This window comes from Myotis yumanensis, unplaced genomic scaffold (assembly GCF_028538775.1).
Source record: "Myotis yumanensis isolate MYYU_CA2020_CCGP unplaced genomic scaffold, mMyoYum1.0.hap1 SCAF_11, whole genome shotgun sequence".
Classification (NCBI taxonomy): Eukaryota; Metazoa; Chordata; class Mammalia; order Chiroptera; family Vespertilionidae; genus Myotis; species Myotis yumanensis.
In genome coordinates, this window is record NW_027223762.1 from 29,749,499 (window position 1) to 29,774,560 (window position 25,062).

At 40.9% G+C, this 25,062-nt stretch overlaps 1 protein-coding gene across 1 annotated transcript in view; it reads left to right on the forward strand.

The window, feature by feature from the left end:
* Positions 1-6,041: 6,041 nt before the first annotated feature.
* SPTBN1 (spectrin beta, non-erythrocytic 1) overlaps positions 6,042-25,062 on the forward strand; it is a 179,101-nt gene continuing 160,080 nt past the window's right edge. Inside the window, exon 1 of the mRNA XM_070429223.1 lies at positions 6,042-6,261. The gene's annotated coding sequence lies outside the window, so the exon portion shown is untranslated. The remainder of the gene's footprint in view (positions 6,262-25,062) is intronic.

The window sequence follows — 25,062 nt, forward strand, 5'->3', positions numbered from 1 at the left end:
CTAGTAGATAGGCTGGCAAACTATGTCAAACTGGGAAGTTGGGGTGGCAGGTGGTATATCTTGAGGCAATGGCACTCGGTCATTGCCAAGGCCATCTTTGGACTTCCAGAAGAATGACACGAGTCATGAAAATATTAGCCATGCCTGCCTTCTGCTCACAGAGAAGCCTCGTGGCTTGCCACCACAGATCCCAAGGCCATTGTGATGGAGGCACTATAGCAGGCCTGGTGTCGGAAATGACCGCACGTTGAAGTTCTTGCTCTGTGGCCTGTTACAGATTCCAATTGCTTTTCTTCAGTTTTCCCGAGCCTAAAGAGTGAGGATGCCAATTACCAGGGCTCCAGTGACAATGCCTGGGACAGAGTTGGCCAAAGAAATATGTAAGCTGTATATGTATTTAAAAATTTTGCAAGAGTAATATTTGAAAAAGTAAAAATAAATGGTGAAATTAATTTTAAAAATAAGTTTTGTTTAACCCATTGTATCCAAGATAGTATCATGGCAACATGTGACATTTTAAAAATTGAGATGTTTTACATTCCTTTTTTAAACCGTCTTTGAGTCTGATACGTATGTAGATTTTATAACATTCATAGTTAAGACAAGCAGATTTGAATACCCAAGTTGTTCTAAACATACTTAAAAGTTTTCTAATAACTGAACCAGTAATCAAATTTGAAATTTAAATGAAGTAAACTTAATTAATACTCTTTCCTTTCCCTTCCTCCAGCCCCTGGCAACCACCAATATATTTCCTATCTCTATGAATTTACCTATTCTGGATATTTCATATAGAGAGAATCATATAATGTGTGACCTTTAGTGTCTGGCTTTTTCTCATTATGCTAAGTGTAAATGTGCTAAGTATACTACATTAAGTGTACAACATGCTAATACACAGCTGCACATATCAGTGCTTGATTCCTTTTATGGCTCAATAGTATTGCATTGTATGGATATACCACATTGGTTGATCAATTAACTATTGATGGACACTTGAGTTGTTTCCACCTTTCAGCTATTGTGAACAATGCTACTGTGAACGTGTGTTTGTGTACCTGTTTTCCATTCCTTTAGGCATACTAGTATAGCTAGGAGTGGACTTGCTGGATCACATAATTCTATATTTAGCTTTTTGAGGAACTCTCAAGCTATTTTCCACAGCAGCTACACCACTTCACATGCCCACTGGCAATGCACCAGGCTTCAAATTCTTCCACATCCTCACATACTTATTTTCCAACCCTCCGACCCCCTGTTTATTGAGATATAATTGACATACAGTTTAAGGTGTACAGCATAATTATTTGACTTATGTATATCATAAAGTCATTAATACAATAAGTTTACTTAATAGCTATCATCTCATATGGAATAAAGTAAAAAATGTTTTTCCTTGATGAGAACTTTTAGGATTTACTTTTTTAACAACTTTCATATAGAGCCCACAGCAGTGCTAGTGTCATCATCTTGTACATTACATACCTACTGCTTATTTACCTTATAATTGAAGTTTGTACGTTTTGACCACCTTTATCTAAATCCCCTTTCCCCCACCACAAATCTGATCTCTTTCCTTTTTTTGAAAAATTAAATCTATCTTAGGAAGCATAAAGTGGTGTCTTATAGTGGTTTTGATTTTCATTTTCCTAATAATTAATGTTATTGAACATATTTGTATGTGGTTATTGGCCATTTGTATATCTTCTTTGGAGAAAATTGTATTCAACCCTCTTACCCTTTTTGAAATATATATATATATATATATATATATATATTTATATATTTATATATATATATATATTTATATATATATATATTTATATATATATATTTATATATTTATATATATAAATATATATAAATATATATATTTATATATATATATTTATATATATATATTGATTTCAGAGAAGGAGGGAGAGGGAGAGAGATGGAAACATCAATGATAAGAGAGAATCATTGATTGGCTGCTTCCTGCACATCCCTGACCCCTACTGGGGATAGAACCCACAACCCGGGCATGTGCCCTTGGCTGGAATCGAACCTGGGACCCTTCAGTCCTCAGGCCAATGCTCTATCCACTGAGCCAAACCAGCTAGGGCCTCTTACCCATTTTTGAAATGAGTTGACTTTTTTGTTGTTGAGTATAAGAGTTCTTTATTCTGAATACTAGAGCCTTATCAGATGTATGATTTGCAAATAATTCCTCCTATTAGATGGTCTTTTCACTTCCTTGATACTGTTCTTTGGTACACAAAAATTTTAAATTTTGATGGTGTCCATTTGCCTCTTTTTTGTTGTTGTTGTTGCTCATGCATTGGCGTCATATCTAACAATTCATTGCCTATACCTTGAAGCATATTTCAAAAAAAAAATGAAGTGATAGCTTTATAACTGTAAAAAGACATGCTTTGAAGTTTTATTTTACTCAAAATTTATAAATTTACATTAACTTGCTAATCAGTTGATAAACAAAGTGTTTATTTGAACATATTTACCAAGCGAAAGACCACTCTTTTTTTGGGTAAGCCACAGCGATCTGACACCCACTTTTGTTTTATTTTTAGTTCATTAAGAACTTAGAGACACTTACAAAGCAACCTGGACCTGAAATATTTCAAGGTTTTTATGATTTCCATTCCTCTCTACTGTTATTTTGCCCACATATATTTTGATGACAATATTTTTAGCCTTTAATCAGACAGTTCAAAAATGTTTTCACTGAAACAGTTCTCTTTTCATACTCATTTAATTGGTTTATGTAATGCTTAATTATAATAAGTGAACTTATTAAGTATAGTAAGTATAACTGGGATAGATAAATAAATTTGGGAACAAATACAACTGGCTTCATAAATATACACCACAACTGGAGGGAGCTGAAATATACAGGTGTAGCAGAGGATATAGTCTACTAGGGGGATGTGTCCGTGTGCCATGGACAATATGCTTACAATACAGAAAGTGTAATCCAAACGGTGGGCATCTACTCTACTATTCAAGAGGTCTAAACTTAAAATTACTTTAAGAATTTTTTAAAAATTGTGGTAACATAACATAAAACCATTTTAAGTGTACAGTTCAACTGCATTAAGTATATTTACATTGTTGTGCAACCAATACCACCATCCATCTCCAGAACTTTTTTCATCATGTAAACAGAATTACTTTTTAATAATTCATATGCAATGCCCAGATACACAGTTCTGATATGCTAGCTTCTAAGCAATCTCTGGCACCCTGTAGCTATGTCAATAAACTTGGACAACTCACTTGACCTACCAGTGTCTCAGTTTTGTCATCTATAAAATGGGGTTAATATGTTTTCCACAGAACTGACAAAAGGACAAAATATATTTGCTGAAGCACTTTAAAAACTGGAAAGCATTTTATAGTTGCTACTTGTCATTATTAACAGAAAATTTAAAGACCCTTTATATCTGCAAAAATTTTGTAATAGTGTACTATTTCTGTGGGAAGTGTGCTTTTAAAAACAGAGAGAACAGACATGATATGGATGAGTTTCAATTTCCTTTAAATCAACCTTGATTCTATTGTGAGGATAATAAACTCCCACAAAGCTGGGCCTGAAATATTTGAGAACAATCCTTTTGAGTTACCATCATTAGGAAGGCTTCTTATCTTTTCTAGATTCTTGCCTTCCACAAAGATATATGTCTTTTCCAATAATCTCCAGATTTAGACTCTTTTTTTAAAAATCCTCTCCCAAGGATATATTTTTGTTATTGATTTTTAGGGGGAGAGAGAAAGAGAAAGAAACATCAATTGGTTGCCTCCCCTAGGTGTCCAGACCAGGGATCGAATCCGAAACCTAGGGACGTGTCCTGATTGGGACTTGAACCTGAAACCTTTTGATGCACTGGACCATACTCCAGCCAACTGAGCCACCTGACCAGGTTAGGCTGTCTTTTCTTTGACCTGTTACTCCCTTTGTGCTCAGTGGTAAACTGGGCTCTCCTGGGTGATGATTTTATTCCACCAAAAGGTAAGAATTTGAAATTGTGAACAAGTATTTATAGTGAAACTGAATCCTGGTCTTTCACATTTTTGGAATGCTTACTGCCACTGAAGGACCTGGCTAAGGGTGTGTGCGGCCTTGTTTTTTGAAGGAAATTTTTAAAAGTAAGTGAGAGTGGAATGGGGTAGTGGAGGTGACTCATCCATCAAATGAAGATGTATTCAAGTACTATTACTTGTGATAAAGGAAGCAGTTAAGAGTCACCATTGCAGAATAGCATTGGAAGAATTTAAACAGGCACTTCCCAGTACTGCCATTGTTTTCTTTGGTATTTCATTAGCATTTTGAGTGGGGAGGTGCTGGGACCCATGGTCCAAAATAAGTGAAAAACACACACACAACTTTCGTTATTAGTGGATTTCCAGTGTTACCTAATCAGGGCAGTCACTTACATGCTGCTTTCTGTTCTGTTCAATTCAATTCAACAAAAAAATTTGGAGCACCTCCTAAGTGCCTGCTATGTACAGTGAACAAAGAACCCTGCCCTTGGAGAGTTAACCTTTTGGCTGTGTTAATCAACCTTCTGAGAAAATTTAAATTATTTGCCTTCCTCAATTTTTTTTCATATATGTCAAATGTAAACATTGGGACAAACATTCAAACTGATGGTGAAGCCCTAAAAGGAAGAATCATATTCCTAAATTGCTGGGACAATTTAATGTTTTATGTTAAAAACTTCATTTAAAAATACATATAAAAATATAAACCCACCAGGCTTCTGTTCCAATGATTTGAGGTATGAGCATGATCCAAACTATTTGTCTTTTTTATTCAGGGGTTGAGGGTCAGATTTTTAGGGGAAAAGCCTTGGGTCTTTTCAACCAAAGGCCCTTTTCCCTCCGAAGCTTACAATGCCACCGTTGGGCACCTACACAGCAGGCATAAAGTCAGTTTCTCTAGACTCTTTTCTAAAGAGCATTTCTGGTCGTGGTCATGGTGATGACACCATATTTTCTCCTCAGCAGTGGTGGTTGTACAATTTCTACATAGCCTGGGGGATTGATGGGGTGAGCCAGAGGTTGGGAAGGGGCGCTGGCACTTGAGGAAAACGTCGTGTCATGTCCTGGTATGTGGGTAGGGGGAGAACTCAAGCCCTCGAGCCGTAGGGACCTCCGCTGCAGCCGGGCGTCTCCTCCCCAGGAGCGAGTGGCTTAGGAAGAACACCCGCTACAGGTGGAGGCGAGCGTTTGGGGCTGGAGGGAGGAGGTGGAGGAATCACTTGGAGGACCTGTCCCCTGAGTGAAATGGTGGAAAAAAGCACTCACAAAAGAGGGAGAGCTGGACTTCTCCGGGGAATAACCCTCCTCCCTTCGTCTCCCAAGATTTCCCACGGAGGGACCACCACCGCTCTTCCTTGGGCTGGACGGAGCTTTCACCGCACCACCACCGAGATCTAAACCCAAATCAACCAGGTGACGTTCTAAAGCCTCCCTCCCATCGCGTCCCCAACGCCAACGTCGCGGGGGAAGAGAGGCTGCACAAGTCACGTAGGAAATTAGGCTGCCCCTTCTCCACGGCGATAATCGAATTAGCCTCAAATTAAACGTGAAATTGGCCCTCGCCGGCTGGGCTGTGGGGACAAAGCCCCCATTGTCCTTTTGCCCGGGTAGAGAGGCGGCGGTGCCCACCCTGCCCCAGCCAGCCTGGGCCGGTCCCCGCGGCGGCGGGCGCAGTCGGCGCAGGGCCGGGCAGAGCCTGAGCTGGGAAGAGCGCGGACGCGCCGAGGTTCCGATCGCCAGCTTAGCAGGCGCCGGGTGGGCGGCTGCGGGGCTCCGGGCGGGCGCGGAGGGCCGGCGGGAGGGAGGAACCCAGGGAAGGGGAGAGGAGGACAGCAGAGGAGGGTGGAGGGTGTGCGGGAGAGCGCGAGTGCGCGCGCGCGTGTGCGCGCTCCGTCTCCCCGCCCCTCGCCCCCCCGGGCTGCTCCCTTCCTCCTTCCCCCGCCCGGCGCTCCCGCCCAGCCCCCGGAATCAGTGCAGCTGTTGCCGTGCAGGCTGCGGATTCCTCCAGTCCCTCCCTCGGCCGCCTCTCCGCTCGGAGCGGAGCGAGCGCGCAGCCCGCGCAGCAGCGCCCACCGGTCCCGTCCTGTGAGCCCCGACCCCAGCCGCGGACAGCCCCAGCCGCGGCCGCCCCGCGGAGTCGCCTCCCGGCCCGCCCGCCCGGCCGCCGAGGAGCGGGAGGAGGACGGGACCCCGGCACCCCCACCCCCCCATCCTTGGGAGGTAGGTCGGGGGCCTGAGGCTGGAAGATGCCAACTCACGGGGGCTGCCTCCTAGGCGGGCTCCTGGGCGGCGGGCGGCCGGGAGGAGGGGCGCGGGCCCAGGCCGGGAGGGCGCCGCTGGCCCGCCGCTGCCCTGCGCCTGGGGAGCGGCGTGGGGGCGGGGAGGCTGCGGAGCCCGGGCGGGGGCGGCGCGGGGAGCCGGGGACTCGCAGGCTCGGTTCGTCCTGGGGTTTGGCGGGGCAGGGGCGGCAGGCCCCGGGCGAGGCAGCCGCCAACCCGCGGTGCGCACCGCGGCAGCCCAGCTCCATCCCGGGCGCGGGGGCGCCAATTCCTCCTCCCAGCCTCCGCCGCCTCGTCCCTCCAGCCGGTCGCAGCGGCCCCTGGCGCGGGGGTGGGTGCGGAGTGGGCAGCGGCGAGGGTATATTTTCGGGTGCCCTCCTTCTCGTCCTGCTGGTGGGATCGGGGGCGGCGTTGACAGGGCCGGGCTCTGAGCCTAACGGTACGGGGGATGCGGCCAGGCGTGGTTCGGGCTGCGCCGCGCTGCAGCTGAACCCGAGGCGGCGCCCCGGCACCCCCCACGCCGCTCGTCCTCGCGCCCTCTCCCCCCCCCCCCCCCGCGTCCTCTTTCCCCCCCTCCCCGCGCCCGCCCCCTGCCCTCCGCCCTCCCTTGGTCCCCACTCTCCCAGGCTCTGGGCGTGAGCCGCCTGCGGACGCGGAGCCGCCGCTGCGCCCGCCCTTCAGCGTCTGCCACCCTGTCTTCAACAGGTTTGTACCAGCGCGCGGACCCTCCGGGCCTGCCTTTGGGGTGGGGGGGCTGGAAGCTCCTCTCGCCATCACCCCTCCGCGCCCGCGATCGTCTTTTTGGGGGGAGCCTTCCCTTTGTTTTGTGATAGGAAAGATGCCAAGTGCCTGCCTTCCAGATGGAGAGGGGGAGTGTTGTCGGGATCGATACACAAACCGTGTCCATTCTTCTTCCAGTCAAAAGCCAGGCTAGATACTAATGAGAGGGCGAGTGTGAGGGTGCTGGGGCGAGGAGAAAGATGGATTCGGTGGGTTTATTTAAGTGGGATACGCGATTTTGGCAAGATGGATGGCTCCCGGTGCCCTCACCGTGATGCAGCACAATGCAGCAGTATCGCAGCCTCCCGGGGTTCTCACTGGCGGGGCTTGGCACGGCCACTCGGCGCCTGCGGCCCCCGCCCGGCCCCACCCAGGTCCGGGGCTGCCCTTGGCCGAGGCTCAGAGCTGCTTCTACCCCGTCATGCTGCTTCAGCTGTATATGTGGGGACAGGAGGACCAGGTCACCTACCTTAGAGGGGAGCCTCTTTTCTTTGGGGTGCCCTCTTCCCTCCCTCCCTCCCTGCCTGTGCTTGGATGAAGGGGCGCCCTGCAGCGCTAATGCGGGCGGAGGGAGCCTGCCTGCAGTTGCGGACGGGAATCTGATCTCCAACCCTGGGACCGGAGCCGCAGGGAGGGGCTGGAGGGAGGCCGCGGACCAGTGGTGTGCGGAGGCAGTGGTGCAGTCAGTATTGGGTGGGAGTTGCAGCGTCTTTCTGTGGATCACCCGTCATTCGTAACCACAACCCAACTATCCATCGATTTCTTAATATATAAAAAGTTGGTGTTTATTGGGTCTTCATAGCGATGACGTTACAGTACCTCTGTGTCTTTGGTCAATACGAAGAATATGAATTTTTCTTACAGGAAACCAGTTTTTGAAATGAAACGATTCGTCTATGTTAGTTTTTATGTCCCTGAGACATGTCTAAATATATCCAGTAGTTGAATAGCTTGATTTAAAAGGAACTTACATTTTTTTTTGATGGGTAGTTAATGATTAACCTTTATTTGCTTTGCTTTCATCGTTTGCTTTTTCTGTAAATCAAGTACATATTTAGATGTTTTATTAGGGATGATTAGGTAAATGAGTGCCATGATTGGTGGTGAATTGATATTCAGACTTTTATAGATTTAGATTAGTCATGATTAATGGGATTATGGTGGTAAATGGCTTCATTTATGTTTGTGTATATGTATTTTTTGTATACATTTTTTTTTTTTTTTTGCAGATGTGGCTGGGGAGGGGGTTGAGAAGGGCAGACCACCAAGGCCTCTGAGGCTGGCATCTGGTCAGAAGGAGATGGTTGCCAGTGTTCTCACTTATTTAGTCTGGGCCAGTACATAGGGAATGTCCCTTCTAAATGCCACTTCTCCAATTCTTTTATTCAGTGTGAGATGGCAAATGGGATACGTTTCAAATATCACCCGTATAGGTGAGAAAGGGAATTTCAGTATGCTGTCTGGAAGGGAAGGTCAATGTTTCAAAGCAAGGGCGTGTCTACTTTTATTTTTTTAAATCTCTATTGAATCCAGGTTGGTGGCATTTGACTTCTTGGTAGCTCTACAAATCTGAATGCAGATTGTGTGGTTTATGTTCATTATTGCGAGTTCCCCTTAAGAGAGCCATTAAAATAGAGCCCTTTTTGGATTTGGGTTTTAATTTTTTGTTGATGGTATAAAATAGTGTGGTCTAAAGATGTTTGGGAGTCTCGTTCCCATGGATTATCCAGACATGTTGGATTTACTATGTTGTAAGAAAATATCCTGTGTTGATGTCACAGGAGGTTTAGCTGTTCTGACTTAGACACCAGGTGCAGAATTCGGTTAGGTTAAGCTCTTTTTAACTTTGTCATTTCTGGACTGACCAAAACCTTCATCTGAGAGAAGGAGATGAAGAAACTTGGTCGCCTCCTGTTGTGCAGGGGTCTGTGAAGAGGATCTCTTGGGCGAGAGTATTAACACCTGTCTAAGAGGTTGTAGGAGCCTCCCTCTCTGCTTGTGACACATCCTTAGTGGACTTGGTAGTGACAGGGTTTCTTTGTGAGAGTTTGTTGGCGTGGTTATTTTGTCTTGCTGTTTGAAAGTATGACTTTACATGTGGAAGTACTGTTTTGAGATGGAAGGATTTTACTACTACTAAACAAACATAGACATGATGGGTGGAAATGGTTTGATGTGGTTTTTGTTGAAATAAACTTTTCATTTTAAAGAGTATATTCTTAGAGAGAATTTTAAAGCCCAACATATATTTTATTTTTTTACATGCGGTGATGTGATGTTCCTTTAATTATGTTGGGCACTGACCGACATCAGCATTATAATTGGGCTTTAGTTAATGTTCTGTGGATTTCCTTGTGGTAGTCTTGGTTTCTTCCTGCGAGACTATTGGGAATGTAAACCATTCTTCATAAGGAAAAGGCCAATACTTCCTCTGGAAGAGTTACTTCTGGAGGTCTGTGGAGGTGAGTAAAACATCTCACGGATATGTCTTATAAATTTTCAGACTTCGCTGTTTCTCAAAGCACAATTTCTTTACAAGACACCTAGTTTAGTACTCTTGAGTCTTCTGATAACATTGTCTGTATCCAACTTCATATGGTATAGGAATAACATCATTATTCTCTTTATTTTGTTGAGTAAAATTAAACTATCCCAATTAGGCATTTTCCTAATGTCCCTTGCTATAATAATGAGGTGTGTGGAGCGAAAACATCAGGATCTCTTGGGAGTTTGTTGTAAATCAGATTCTTACAGACCCCAACCCAGCCTTATCCAATTATAATTTGCATTTTAACAAGACCCCTAAGCGATTTGTATGCCCATTAAATTGAGAAACTACTGCACTTCTTCATCTAAGGGACTTCTGTATCAAAAAGTTCCTTCTTGTATCTTACTTTTGTCTTTTCTTTTGCTCAGATATCAACACCTTTCTCCCCTTGTGTCACTAAGTGATTTTGAAGAAAGTGATGCATTCACTGTAAATTACTTAATACAGGAAAACATTATGAAGTTCTTTAATATTTCGGTGGCATAGTCCTATTAATTATAGTTTTTTAGATTACTCAGTTTTAGGGGTGTCTTTCTAAAATTGATAAACAACCAATTCCCCCCTCCTGCCACACCCTCCCCCAAGAAGGCATTGGTTTTGAGATATCAGAGCTGGAGTCCAGGAAGCCCAGGGTCCCCTCTGCTCCTCCTGCTCCCCTCTGGCATCTTGTTCTCACCAGCTGTTTCTCCTGGTATATTCAGTATCCTGTCCTTCTGGTTCCTTCTTAAAGTTGTTTTTTTATTAAGTAGTCTTATTAAGTACATACAAAATAATGCTCATAAAAGATACATTGCAGAATCACAAACCAATGGACACTCAGGCAGCCACTACCTACTTCAAGAAGAACCTTATCATATAGTCACAGTCCCCTAAGTACCCTTCTGTCTTCCCATCTGAAGCAACCACTGTCCTGAATTTGGTGCTTCTCATTTCCTTACTCTTTTTTATAGGTTATCCTTTCTAAAATTCTTAATTTTGTATGTTTTGAACTTTATTTTTTATTGATTTCAGAGAGGAAGGGAGAGGGGGAGAGAGAGAGAAACATCAGTGATGAGAGAAAATCATTGATCACCTGCCTCCTGCACTCCCCCTACTGGGGATCAAGCCCACAACCTGGGCATGTGCCCTTGACTAGAATCGAACCTGGGACCCTTCAGTCCGCAGGCTGACGCTCTATCCACTGAGCCAAACCAGCTAGGGCATGTTTAAAACTTTATATAAATGAACTTATGCTTTATTTATTTTTCTGTGACTACATTTTTAGATTAGTGATATTATATTTCTGATATTCATTCATTTTGTTGTAGTAGTTTATTATATTCATATAATGATATTATATTCCTGATATTCATTCATTTTGTTGTAGTAGTTTATTCATTTTCACTGCTGTACAGTATTCCACTATGACTTGTTTATTCCTTCTGTAAATGGCCATTTGGCTTAATTCCAATATTTTGCTGTTATAAGAAGGGCTGCTATGAATGATTCTTCTATTTGTCTCTTAGTACCTATGTGGAGATAGACACACACACAAATTCTCTCTCTCTGGAATGAAATTTGCTGGATCCTATATGCATTATCAACCTTACTAGATAATGCCAAAGTTTCCAAAGTGATTATACCAATTATATTCCCACTAGCAGGGTATAGTGTTACTGTTGCTCCATAACCTCTCCAGACTATCATTTACCAAACTTGAAAATGTCCATTTGTGAAGTTATCTCATTGTGCTTTTTATTTTCAATTTCCCTGATTATTGAGGTTAAGTACCTATTTTTATTATTGGTCATTTGGGTTCCCTCTTTTGTCAAGTCCCTGTTCAGTCTTTTTTTTTTTTTGCCTGTTTGTCTTTCAGATTTCTTTCCTTATTGATTTGTAGTTCTTTATGTAGATTGCTTACTAATCTTTTATGGATTATATGTGTTGCAAAAATTACCTCCCAGTTTGTGTTTTTATTTTCTTTTGAAGAAACCCTATGTTTTTTTAATGAACATTCATAATTTCAGTAAATCATAATCAGTTTTTATCCTTTCAGGTTTGTGAAGATGATTTTGATATTGCAAGAAAAATTTTCCTTAGTTTGGAAAGAGCCTGAATTTTGGGGTCGAACAAATCTGGGCTCAAATCCTAATGCTATTGTATACTAGTCACATGACCATCGCTACTCAGAACCATAATTTTCTCATCAGTAAAATTGAAATAATACTCATGCAGTTGTGAGACAGCAGTGTACAGTAGGCATATAGTAGGTGTTCAGCTGATAACCTTTCCATTACTTTCTCTTCAGATTGCCTAAGCTATATGAGCCACTGACTCCTCTTGATATGCTTTGCAAAAACTATCAACAGTTTTATATAAAAGAGTTATTAAATAGCACATTCTTTTGTTTTTTAAAAGGCTGTATTACCAATGAAATATATATGTGTGTGTGTGTGTGTGTGTGTATATATATCTCCACTTAGTGAAAATCCTTTGTCAGTTCAGGTTCCTGTTCTTGAAAGTAGTGCAATTACAGTTCTGTTTACCAAGAAGTATTTATACTAATGTTTTCCCTTTGCTGCTACTCTGAGATATTATATATATATGTATATGAAATTCGGTAAATATCTATTGGATACCTTCTCTTGCTAGGACTTGAAGTGGGTTAAGGTGATGATGGTGTGGGCTGGCTTAAAGTTGAATAAGAATTAATTCCTGAATCTAAGGACTTTTTAATCTACATATATGTACACAGATGATAAAAGACCTTTTACTGACCAGATGTGTGACTTCGGCAAGCCATTCACTGTCCTGGTCTCAGATCTAAATTTATAAAATGAAAATCTTAGATGGAATTATAGTAGGGGTTAAAACATGGCAGAAGGGCACCACTCCCTCTGTTCCTATCAGACGTGGAAAATAATCATGGCATTCTTTTTCTGCAGAGCTGAGATAGAGCCTCAGTAACATTCTCAATGCAAATACAGTGTTGTAGGGTATAACTACCAATTGACCAGATTTGGCACTTAGACATTAAGATCCTGTAACTTCTAAAATTTTGTGATGATAAGATATTCCAGTAACACAACACTTCAGCCATGTTCACAATACAGTGAACAGGCGCTCTCCCTCCAGGGAGCACGCCCTTGCCATTCCCTTTCCCCCTCTTCTTCCCCCACAGGATGCATCTCCTAAACTCTAAGGGACCATAAGAGACTTGCAACCAGAGGAGCAATGGGCAGCGGCAGCTCATCCAGGGCTAACTGAACCCTTTGAACCTGACTCCAAGGCCCCCTTTGACTCCCCAGTGAGCCACAGCAACCCAGCCTAGGTTCTCCCATTGCTTCTTCTATGCCCTTTCTTGTTTCACTGTCCTAAGTGTGTTTTTGCTGCAGTCAATAAATTCTTGCTTGCTTTTCTAAATAAATAAATAAATGCAGTGGGATAGGAAGAAACTAGAAGCAAGGAGACAGAAAACAAGTGATTGGACAGTCCAGACGTTAAGGGAGCAAGTAATGATGGTGGCCATGGGAAGGAAGGAGGAGGAAAGAGATGGGAGAAGAGTTGTGAAAGCCCAAACCCTGGGCCAACTATATGTAGGGTGAATGGATGGGACCCAGTGGCTCCAAGTGGGCCCTGGAGCTGCACAGCCTGGTCACTCCAGACACTAGCTAAGGGACCTTGGGTAAACTGCCTTGACTTCTCTGCATGCCTCAGTATCTTCATCTGTAAAATAGTGATAATGACAGTACCTATCAGAAAGGATTTTATTAAAGTTAAGTGAGATCATCCAGCGCCAATCACAGTACATTTTAATTACCATTCAATGTGGAATTTTTGCTTTGTCTCAATTTTATGCTTTCTTTCAAATAAACAATTTGGTTTGTTCAGAAAAGATACATTCCAGTAAGTAAATACACACACACCCATCAAATAAATAATGCTAAGTTCAGTCTATATGAAACTTGTTCCTGTGTATCTTGTCAAAATACAATAATATGAAAAACAAACCTGAATAATATTTATTTTTAACAATCAAGAAAAATTCCTAGTATGTGGGGAAAGACTAGGAACAAATAGTTTATGAAAGAAGAAATCACAGGTAGTTTATAAAGGAACAAATCAAGAAAACTAGTAAGTATATTAAATTGTTCCAATTCACCAGTAAAACACAAATTAATTAGATTATTTTTCCACTTAAATTAGTAGGTAGATAATATTCTCTGGAATGCTATGAGATAGGAGCTCTGTAGCACCTGTTGGTAGAATATTTGAATTAATACAAACTCAATTTGAAAACAATATATATAACAGAAACCTGAAATGTTTATACCTTTTAGACTGAAATTTCACTTGTAGCTGTATAACCTAAAGGGAGAATTAAAAACAAGGACAGGGGATTTTAAACAAGGATTTTCTTAGCAATAGTACTGATGGAAAAGCAAATGGGGCATAATCAAATAAATTATGACACAGGTGCAGGATGGAATTCAATATAGTGCTTAAAAGAATGGTTTGGAAGAATAATACTGAGATGGGAAAATACTAACAATATACTATCGGTGGAAATAATCTGTATACAAAGCTGTATAATGCCATATAACTCCAGTTTTGTTGTATTCAATAAAAGACTGGACAGAAATACATTATAAAATGTTAATGGTTTGCTTTGGATGGTGAGTTGATGGGTGATTTCCTCTCTTATGTGAAAGGAAATTCCTATGACTTAATGTTTCTCATTTTAAGTTTTGAAATATTTCACACATAGAGAAGAGTATAGTAAATAATATCATAGACTTCCATGAGGACTATCTTTTATAATAAAAAAGCAATCAATACTTTAATTTTTAAATAAGTAAAGAAAAAAAAGCAAACCTGGCAAATTGCAGATCATTGTTAAGGAACAGTTTAAAATTCCAAAGGATTGTCATACCTGTCCTCTATCTTTACCTAAAAGCAGTGGGAAAATGAGTAAGTCAGCATCTTAAGGGTGTGGGTCAGAGAGAGAAATAGAGCCTGCAGGTGTAATGGAATGCTAACTTGACCCTCTACACTCACCTTGGGCCAGCTTAGAAAGTGGGGAAGCCCAGGACTTGAGTACATATTTCCAAACCGCACACTTGTGTGGAGAGAGCAGTGGAATTCTGTGACATGCTTGCTCTCACTTGTGGGAGCCCAGACTGCTGCTGCAGCTAATTTTGTAACCATGTAGACCATCATAAGAATTGGTTGGCAATGTAGATAACATTCCAAGTGAAAAATTTTAAAATAAAAATGACTCCAGATTTAGATTACTTCCAGTTAATGGTTTTTCAGCATTTGGGAATATTGTAGGTTTAGAACTGATAGAAGGAATTTTAATGATATCCTTGCCTTTTTATGTGAGAGGGAATTCTTAGGTGATGTTATATATATTTATGTAAACATATGATGCATATCCTATCTTATCTATATCAAATAGGTGAGAGAGGTGTGTGTGAGTGTTTGTGTGTGAGGGAAAGAGATTAATTTCCAGTGTAAAGGGAGGGCAATTTTAAGGCTCTTCAAGTGAGAATATTATAGAAATAATATTTTGAAGGCGAATCCCAGGAATGAATCATGTCCTTAGCTGGTGGGGGAAATATTTGGGAGAAGATGTTTTTATGGTCCAAGTCCCCAACGGTATTGGCACTTGATAAAATGTGGCTTATAAAAATGAACTAGTTTACTGCCATGAATGTTGTGTGTTTTCTGTCATGAACTTTATATGGTGGATTGACGAGGGTTTCAGGATTAAGTGTGCTTTGAGATATGAAAGTGACAGTTTTAAAATTGCTTTAAAATTGACCCTTGTTCATAGGTGTCATAATTCCATTCTTAGTAAACTCTTAAGCTGTGAGAGTAAACACCTGAATGATTCTCAGAACAGTCTGGCATCTCTGCTCTGGAATCTAAAGTTCCCTGCTCATTCTGATCTTTAACAAACGTGAAGCCATTGGGTGGGCAGTAAAATCTGTATCAGAACATAATTACAGGTTTTTACCCAACAGATGAACCAGGGTGAAGTTTGGAATGACATATAAATATAATTGAAATTATTCTTTTAAAGTATATATATATTCAATGTTTAATATGTGCAATTAAATATAACCATTCTTGGAAAGTTCACTAGCTTAACAGAGGTCATCGCTGGGTGATGGGATTGTGGAAAAGTTCTAATGTAATCTCTCCATATTTTCTAAACTTTTGGAAATGCTGAACAGTAACCTTCTTTTAGCTGGCTAAGAGAATGAGGTAAAATGGTTAATCAGCTACATACACCTTTTGCTGTCCAAATTTTTTTCTGCCATAACTTTCTGAAAAGCAGTAAAGAACTCTGAAATGTTAAGAAGATTTTTCCAGTTCTCATTTCAGTGTGCATTTCATTAGGGCCTTGCCTGAAGTGGTCCTTCCATGGAGTGTGGGAAAAGATGTCCGGGCTGGGCCCCAGGGGAGCCTCTCAAAAACATCCTCCCTGAACTCAGCCCTGTGGCTCCTGCCCTTGGCCCTGGGTGGAGTTCTTGTTGTTTCCTACCCACTTGGGTGGCTGTTTCAGGGGTAATTTTTGTCCCACTGTGTTTGCCTCAAGGCCAAACCTTAACTTCACCAACTGTACAGTGTCTTTGGGGTAGGAAAATTCATGTTCTTGTCACGGTTTAGGGTCTTGGGGGTAGGGGGCTTTTATTTTATTTATTTATGGGGGAGGGAAAACCTAGAATCTTCCCTAAAACAATGCTTTTTTACTAGTATTTTGTCCTGTGGTTAAGTATTTTCCATTGTGTTTTTTAACTTGGAGCGAGCATAGGAGTGCTTTTTTTAGTGAGAACAATAGTCTTAAAAGTTAAAATATCTTCTTTACCCTTTTAGAGTCCCTGAATTTTTAATAATCTGCTAATATATACAGAGTACAGTTTTACTCTGAAAGGTTTCTGAAGAATATATACTTTCATAAAGGTATAAATTAGCGTTAAGTCATAAGAAAACTTTAAATTTTTAAAAATAATATTTTCTTTTAAAAAAATATTTTTATTGAATTCAGACAGGAAGGGAGAGCGAGAGAGAAATAGAAATATCAATGATGAGAGAGAATCGTTGATTGGCTGCCTCCTGCCCGTCCCTACTGAGGATCGAGTCTGCAACCTGGGAATGTGCCCTGACCGGGAATGGAACCATGACCTCCTGGTTCATAACTCAACGCTCAACCACCCAGCCACGCTGGCCGGGCGGTATTTTCTTTTTTATTACCAAAATAATGAATATGTATAATAAACCATATGGAAAATAAAATGAACACAAAGAAGAAAGTTAAAATCACTAGATGAGTTCAGTGACCCTAGAAACTTGCAGTTAACATTTTGGTGTTTATCCTTTGAATTGTTTCCCTTGGCACATATTTGCATCTCACAAATAATAGTCAATTCTCAAATCTTAAGCTGAAGATGTGAAGTTTTGACTGCTGAAGAATCACTTGATGTGTATCACTTTTCCCGTTCATACATGTAGCATGGCAAGTCATAAAAATCTCATTACTGGTCATATTTAAAGCTGTGGAATAAATACTGTCTGTTGCTCTAGCTGTTTTTAGTGGTGGGAGTATTAAAGAAAAATAGTGAAGAATCCAACATTTGCTTATTATAGATACTTCTCTTCTTTGGGAGGAAAAAACACACACCAAAAACCTTTACAGTGGAAAAATACCAAAATTAAGTTCTCATTAGATGATGTGTGCTTTCTGTTTTGTTTTGAAATGAATTCCCATCAGAGTTGCCTTAATTCTCCCGAGAGACATCTCTGTGTGCTCCGGACAACATCTGATTTTACTTTTGTCTTCAGATTTTAGAGTCTTTGAAACAGCTACCCCATCACATGTCGAAAATAGAATGGATGTGCTTATTATAATCTTGGTTTTAAATGTAATATATTTTAGCGGGCCGGGTTGGTTAAAACTATTGAAAGCATACACCAGAGCTCAACTTTATGTTAGCTACAGTCTTTACAGTTCTATCTTTGGTCTGTTCCAAGGAGAAAAAGCAATATGCATATTTGATTATGCAAGCCAATTCCTTAAGCCCTGGGACATCAGATGGATGGAGGTGACTCACCAGCATTTCTTTGTTGCCTTAATTCTAGTATTTGGTCTCTTCCTAAGGAAGGTGCAGTTTCTTCATGTGCTGAGGGGAAGAAGGAGTGGGAAGAGAGGAGAAATACCCTTTTGCTGGAAGAGAAAGAAAACCTTTCAGCAGTTTTTATGAGGAGGTACCTTGTAGTTGTTGTAAGTCTCCTTTGGGTGATGAGCCCTGAACAAAAGTGGCAAATGACATTCTTTCCAGGCTTACATATTGACGACCAGTGGTAGGTCCTTTCAGAGTTCAGAGGGGAGATCTGAGCTGTGCCGGGTGATGGATGGAGCAAGGTTGGGAGATAGAGCTCAGCTATATTAGTAGACTTCCTCTCTCCAGATATGGGCTCTGCAGAAATCCCAACCCGGTGGGAATCAAATCCATCAAGGGAAATTCTGTTCTTTAAAAAAATATGTTTTTTCTTTATTGGAGAGAGAGAGGAGAGAGGAGAGAGAGAGAGAGAGAAAGAGAAAGGAAAAAGAAACTTTGATTTATTGTTCTGCTTATTTATGCATTCATTGGTTGCTTCTTGTGTGAGCCCTGACTGGGAATTGAACCTCAACTTTCTGGTTCATGGGTTGATGCTCATCCAACTGAGCCACACCAGCTGGGCGTCAAGGGAAATTCTTTCTTCTTCTTCTTCTTCTTTTTAATTTAAATTATTTATTGTTTAAAGTATTCAAGGGAAATTCTTGATGGTTAATGTGCCTGGGCTGTCTGAAGCCTGGGGTAAGGATCTTAACTTACTGGGCAGCTGCAAGGGTTGGGGCCAGCCCTTGGGGAGGCACCCAGCTGAGACAGTACCCCAGGTTAGGGGAGAGCAGGGGCCTGGAATGAGGCCTTCCCGGGACCTCTGGCTGGATGAGCACACCTGTCCCTATTTTAGGAGGTGAGTCGTGGTCAGAGGTATCTGTCGGGTACCTCTGAGAGAGGCCTGGTCCTTCTCACAGGGAGGTTGACAACTCTGTGCTGCCAGCTGTCCTTAGACACCCACCTTATCTTCTGGGGCGGAGTGGAGGGCGCACCACAGTCCTGGAGCACAGACCTTTGTGTGCCATTTGAGCAGGAAAGAAACCAGCGCACACCTCGTGTTTTATTCTTTGTTTTAAAGGTAGGTGGTTTTTTTGTTGTTGTTTGTTTTGTTTGCTTGTTTTTAAATCAACATTCTCTGCTAAAGGAATTTCTGACTTTTCCTGATACTAAGGATGATTTGTCACTTGGGAAGGCTCATTTTGCTTTTGAAGTTTGTGTCTCCAACATTAACACCAGCTTTCCTCTTCGTTCTGAGTAAACTCCTTTGATTCCTAAAGGGTGAAAATTTAATTAGAGAGCAGGGTAATTTATTGTCCTGTTCCCAAGGAAGACTACTCTTGTCTGTCAGTTGAATGTGTTACATACACATTTCCAGCTCTGCAGAATTATTTTGTTAGTGTGTATTGGCTTGAATATTTTATTCTTAATTATACTGTGTAATTCCGTTGGACTACACCCTTGTTGCAGAAAGCTTATTCACATGAACTAAATTATATCTTTAGTGGGTCATACTTGAGAACTGCTCTTAGTCTCCTCCACTTTTAAAGTAGGTATTTAACGTAAAGAGTCTATGGATAGCTCGCCTATCGCTGGAATTCACTGGAATGTTGTGCAGCTGTGCAGAGCATGAGGATCAAATGTGCTAATTAAATATTTTTTTTTAGCAAGAATGGAATGTAGCAGCATGTGGTTAACCATTCCAGTTTGTTTTTAAAGAGGTATTTTTTTTTTTGTGCCAAATATTAACAATTAGAGAGAATATTGGCTTAGAGGAGGATGTATTGCTCTGTTAAATTGTTCTTTTCACAGAGGTAATGAGATTCATTACATACTAAGATTATCCTTTACAATGTGCCCTGCTTAATAATCTGTTTACAAGGGTAGGCAGTGGGAGAATGATGAGGGTTTGGGTCTTTAATCAAGGTGTCCCTTTTTAAAAAAATATTTGATCTTGCCTTTTCCCCTCCATATCAGTTGTCCCTGCTTGGTGGGTGAGTACTCAGCCTTTCTTTGCGGGGGTGAGGCAGTGTTTCTCTCCCAGTTTGAGCAGTATTCTGATACTTGTTTGGGGGACCAGTGGATCATTTGGACTAAGCTGTATCCACACAGATGTTGGTTTGATTTTTTTTTAAAGCCAGGCGTTGTGCGAAGTGACCTGGTGGGAAAAAAGTGGCAGGTTGGTTGGGTAATGTGGCAACATCTTACTTAGTGTGTCTTTAGCGATAAGTGGGAAGTGATTCCAGCAAGGCTGTGCATGAGAAGTTGGAATGTGTTGGAGAACTGCCAAGAGATTGGGAGCAAGCTGTGTGACAAGCACTAATGCAGCCTGAAAATAGCAATAGTTGAACAAAATATCTTGAAATGTGTCATTTCAGCAACCGTCGCTCCTTCAAATGTATTACCAAGAAATAGAGATAGTTGCTTTCCTCCTGCATTTAGCAAGATTTATTTTAATTTGTTTATCTTATTGTTTCAACCATCCTAAAAAAACCTTGTGACTGTATGTAGGAAAATACTTCCATGCACCTGCTTGTTTGCATGGTTTTACCTGGACTCATTAGTAATGCATTATTCCAAACGTAACGTTGAGGTTCCCGTGCCCCACCTACTCCATCCACAAAATATGTAGTTTTGTGGTCTGAATAAAAGTTGGGGCCCTGAAGGTTTAAAAAAAAGTCCTAGCCGAGACCGGTTTGGCTCAGCAGATAGAGCGTCGGCCTGCGGACTGAAGGGTCCCAGGTTCGATTCCTGTCAAGGGCATGTACCTGGGTTGCGGGCACATCCCCAGTAGGGGATGTGCAAGAGGCAGCTGATCGATGTTTCTTTCTCATCGATGTTTCTAACTCTCTATCTCTCTCCCTTCCTCTCTGTAAAAAATCAATAAAATATATTTTAAAAAAATAAAATAAAATAAGATAAAAAATAAAAAAAGTCCTATATTTTGTATGTCTGATAGTCTTCTGGATATGGATTATTGATGTTTGAACACTAAGACAAGTAGAAGCAGAGAGAAAGGCACTTTCTGACTTTGAATCAAGTTCATTGGCAGTTTGTCTGCAGTACTAGATTTTTGCTTGTAACTGATTTATTTTCTAACTGTGGTCTCTCAAGTAAAAAAAAAAAAGATAGGCGTATTTGTTTTTTAAGTCAGGTTGGTAAAAACAAAGTGGGAGGGGGTGCAGTCTTCAGGAGGGTTTGAGCCTGCTGGTGACCAGGGGTCGGAGTGGGGTGGGGGTAGTCCAGACAACCTGTGAGTTTGGGTGCTGTGAAGATGAGATTTTTTTTAAAAATGCAGTATTTAGATGAGTGAGTGCAGAGAAGTAAGGACAGAGAGGGTTTAGATGTTAAATATATAATATGAAAGCAGTGAGTGAACTTTATCTTGAGGGGCTTAAATATAAACCAAGTTCCTATTAAGAATTTCTTAAAAGATGCTATTAACAGATACCTTAATTATCCTACAACAAAGTCCGTTAGAAACTCGGACTTAGACACTGCAGTAATTTTATAGCTTTTCAAAGTACTCCCCAAAGGGCTTTGTTTCTCTTATATCATAGTCTTCAGATTTATAATTCTGAATTTTGCTTTCTCACTTTTGTATCTTACATATATTTCAGAGGGTGTCCCTTGAATAGAATCATTATTTCTGGCTCTACGTAAGTGCCTTATTCAGAGATTTATAGTTATAATTATTAGGCTTTTGGTCAATAGAGTTGAGGTTATTTTTTTTAGGCATGTTTTGTAACATGTAAAAACGTTTTTGTATTTCAAAAAAATATTTTGTGGAAAACGTGGAGACATGTAGCTTATTTAGATATATTGATCTTTCTATTACTAAATGGCAAATTAATTCTCTATGGTATTGTTGACATGTTGGAAAATACCTTTATCAAGCCTATGATTTCTAAATTTTTAAAATTACGTTTTTGCCTCTCTCTTCCTGTAGACATGCCCTGTTTTTTAAACACACTCTTGGATAGCCAGAATGATATATTGAGTTCGGGAGATGTGTGAACTATGGGCCAGAACCTCTGGTTACCTTTTTACTTAGCATACGTTATCCGATATGCTTGTCCGATCTTGCTTTTGGGCAGTTTCTACCTCAGACTGTTTATTAATTCAGACTATGCATTCCTTTAATCTTGGAAGAGTATTCACTCATTCCCCATAAGATAAGCCGGCAAACAGTAAAATATTTGAATATCTCTTCTGGATTGTTTTCTGAATTTGAAAAATAATTTATCTTAATGTTACACATGCATAGTGGATATTATCTTACCTCTCTTTGTATGTCTTGTATTGGCACAAGCTCACAAGACTAGGAACATATAAGCTTAGTATTTAAAACATTCCCGGCATACTAGCCCGTGTGGCTCACTTGGTTGAGTGCATCCCATGCACCAAGAGGTCACTGGTTCGAGTCCATCAGGGCACATGCCGGGTTGAGGGCTTGATCCCCAGTAGGGGGCGTACAGATGGCAGCTGATCGATGGTTCTCTCTCATCGATGTTTCTATTTCTCCCTCCCTCTCTCTCTAAAAAGAAATAAATAAAAACATTTTTAAAAAATATTCCAGACATAAAACTTGATGGAATTTGCTTAAATGTGTTGGGAGGTGCACAGAAGAGACCCAGGGTTTTATTTGGCTCTTTGTGCAGTGAGAAGACAGATGGAAACATGACAGAAATCTGCTGCAGATGGCAGTGGATGGGACAGGTGAGGACCAGATGGAAGTTCATACCAGGGGTAGGTGGAGTCATGAGCTGGTTTATGAAATGCTAGCCATCTTAGATGTTTCTACAGCTGTTGTCAGCTAGCCAAAAATACACTGAACTTCTAGGGATGGTAGGATCTCTGCTGTCTGAATAGGCTTAGATAAAATAGTGTGCTTCAGATGCCTAGAAGATGTCTAGTGTGACATTATTGTAATAGAAAAAATAGGTAATAACTGAAATGTCCCTCATTGGTAAGTTCGAGGAAGGAATATTATAGAGTCAGTACAAGGCAGCGGTTCAGACCGCTGACCCAGGGGCTGCCTGGATTTGAATCCCAACTCCACCATGGACTCAACTTGGTGACCTTGAGCAAGTCATTCACTGTCTCAGTTTCCTCATCTGTAAGATGGGGGCAATCATAGTACAGACCTTAGGTTATTGTGAGGATTAAATAAGTTAATATAAGTAAAGTGATTAATGCCTGACAAAACTATTAGTGATTACTATATTGATAAAATATTATTTTTATTGAAAACTTCTAATAACCTAACATGGCAAGATTTTTAATTTAAGGGGGAAAAAGGAGAGCAGAAGGTTATATAAATGGTGTGATCTCATGTAGAAAAAACATACAAAGAAAAAGAGATAAGGAGGACATTTTCCAGATGTTAATTTTTGAGGGGAGAGTGGTGAGATTGTGATTGTTGTTTTTGCCTCAAAGCCTTTCTTTTTCTTTAGCGAAGGATTTCTCAGAACCTTTATAAGCGTACTAGGCATTCTAGGAGAGAGAGTAATGTATGGTATTTCCCAAACTTACCTGATCTTGGAATTATTTTATTCTTTTCTTTTTTTTTCCCCCCACAGCTTCTCTTAGGCTTGGAGTTTCATAGAATATGCCTTGGGACACACTAGTCTAGTGTGCTCTTATCAAAGCAAAAATATTAGAATTGCATTTTAACTATTACATACTTTGGGGAGAAGCTTAGTTTTTATTGTTTGTTAGGAAAGTTGATTATTTGAAGAGTTTGGTTTCTACCTTTATTAATCAAATTGCGGGCAGTATTTTTTTTTAATTTAGTCATTATTTGTTACATCTACCTGTGTTGAGTCCATAAGATTTTTCTTCATTGAGTTGCTTTTGTGTCCTAAATGTACCATTGAAAAGAGTAAACAAACCATGACCACACATCTTAGTGGCTATAAAGGATTACATTGGTTTGAACAGATGGCCCAAACACACATAACTTTTTATTGGCTTCAACGTTTTTTCTTGTTTGTTCTCTCTGACTTTCCATAACAGATTTTCTGGAAGTTTTGACACTACTGAAATGAGGGCTCTGATAAGAATCAGGGAGACAACTTTCCTCAGGAGGTATTAGTTATTTCTTTACCAGAAGGTTTTGGATTTAAACACGGTATTTGTTGCTAGGGATTGGATGCCTGCATATGTGTCAAATCTTAATATGGAAGTTTTCACTTACATGTGGCTTTAAACTTGATGTAATAAAGCTTTAGGGAAGAAGGATCTCCTCCTGTTTCATAACTGCATGAGTAAAACGTCATAATGACTAACTCCCCAGACCAGAGTTTATGGCTTTTTTTCCCCTAACGATGAATTCAGTTTCTATTAGAAATCACATGAAATCCCAGCTGAGAGTTCATTTTCATTTTCTGTTTTGTTTTATTCCTTTGTGAGTGGAAAAAGGTGTGAAGGGCAGTTGCTGTTTTGGGACAGGGAACATTAACTCAGCAAGCCCCCCCCCCCCCCAATTCTCCCCTTTCCCCAATGTCATTGCGATAGGACCCGAGCAGTCGTAAACTTCAGGGAGGTTTGTGATAGAGCACTGTTTTCATATTGTAGGCGGCAGCTCCTGGTCAGAAAGATTGTAGAGGAAACAGAATTAGAAATTTTAGTGCTGGGGCGGGGGGAGGGGGGTGCTGTATATCTTAGCACAAACCATTGTATAGAGAAGGGGACAAGCTCAGAGAGGCCTGGTGGTCAGTGTTAGGAGCTGAAGTCGCCATGTTAAGTCAGTAAGCGTTATTCTGAGCCTTTTGCAGAGATGGGAGAACAGCCAGCCTCCTCGTGACCATTTCCAAAGTGCTGACGTTCCAGAGGCATCTCCCTCTGCTTATTTGAACACACTGTGATGCATTTAAACATTATGTGTAAGAGGTGTGCCTACAAGTTAATGCTCTTGTTGGCTGTTTTCATGCTGTCCAACTAGCATTAATATTTAATGGGAAAAATAGATGGTGTTTTACCAAAGATTAAAAAAAAACTTTTTTTTTTTTTTAAATTAGGGAAAGAAGTATGGAACTAAAAACCAGCCCATACCACATGTCCACCTTTGTCTTAATAAAAATAGCAAACAACTGTGCCCTGGCTGCCCGGGCCAGGCTGAAGGAAGGTGAAGGTCATTCCAAAATAGAAAAGGATCTGGTTAAATATTACTTTGATAAGTAGAATGCGCTTAAAAATGTTCAGACTCAGGGGTGTGGCTATAGGCTGATTGAGGAATTCTCTCTGCTCACAGATCATGTGTACT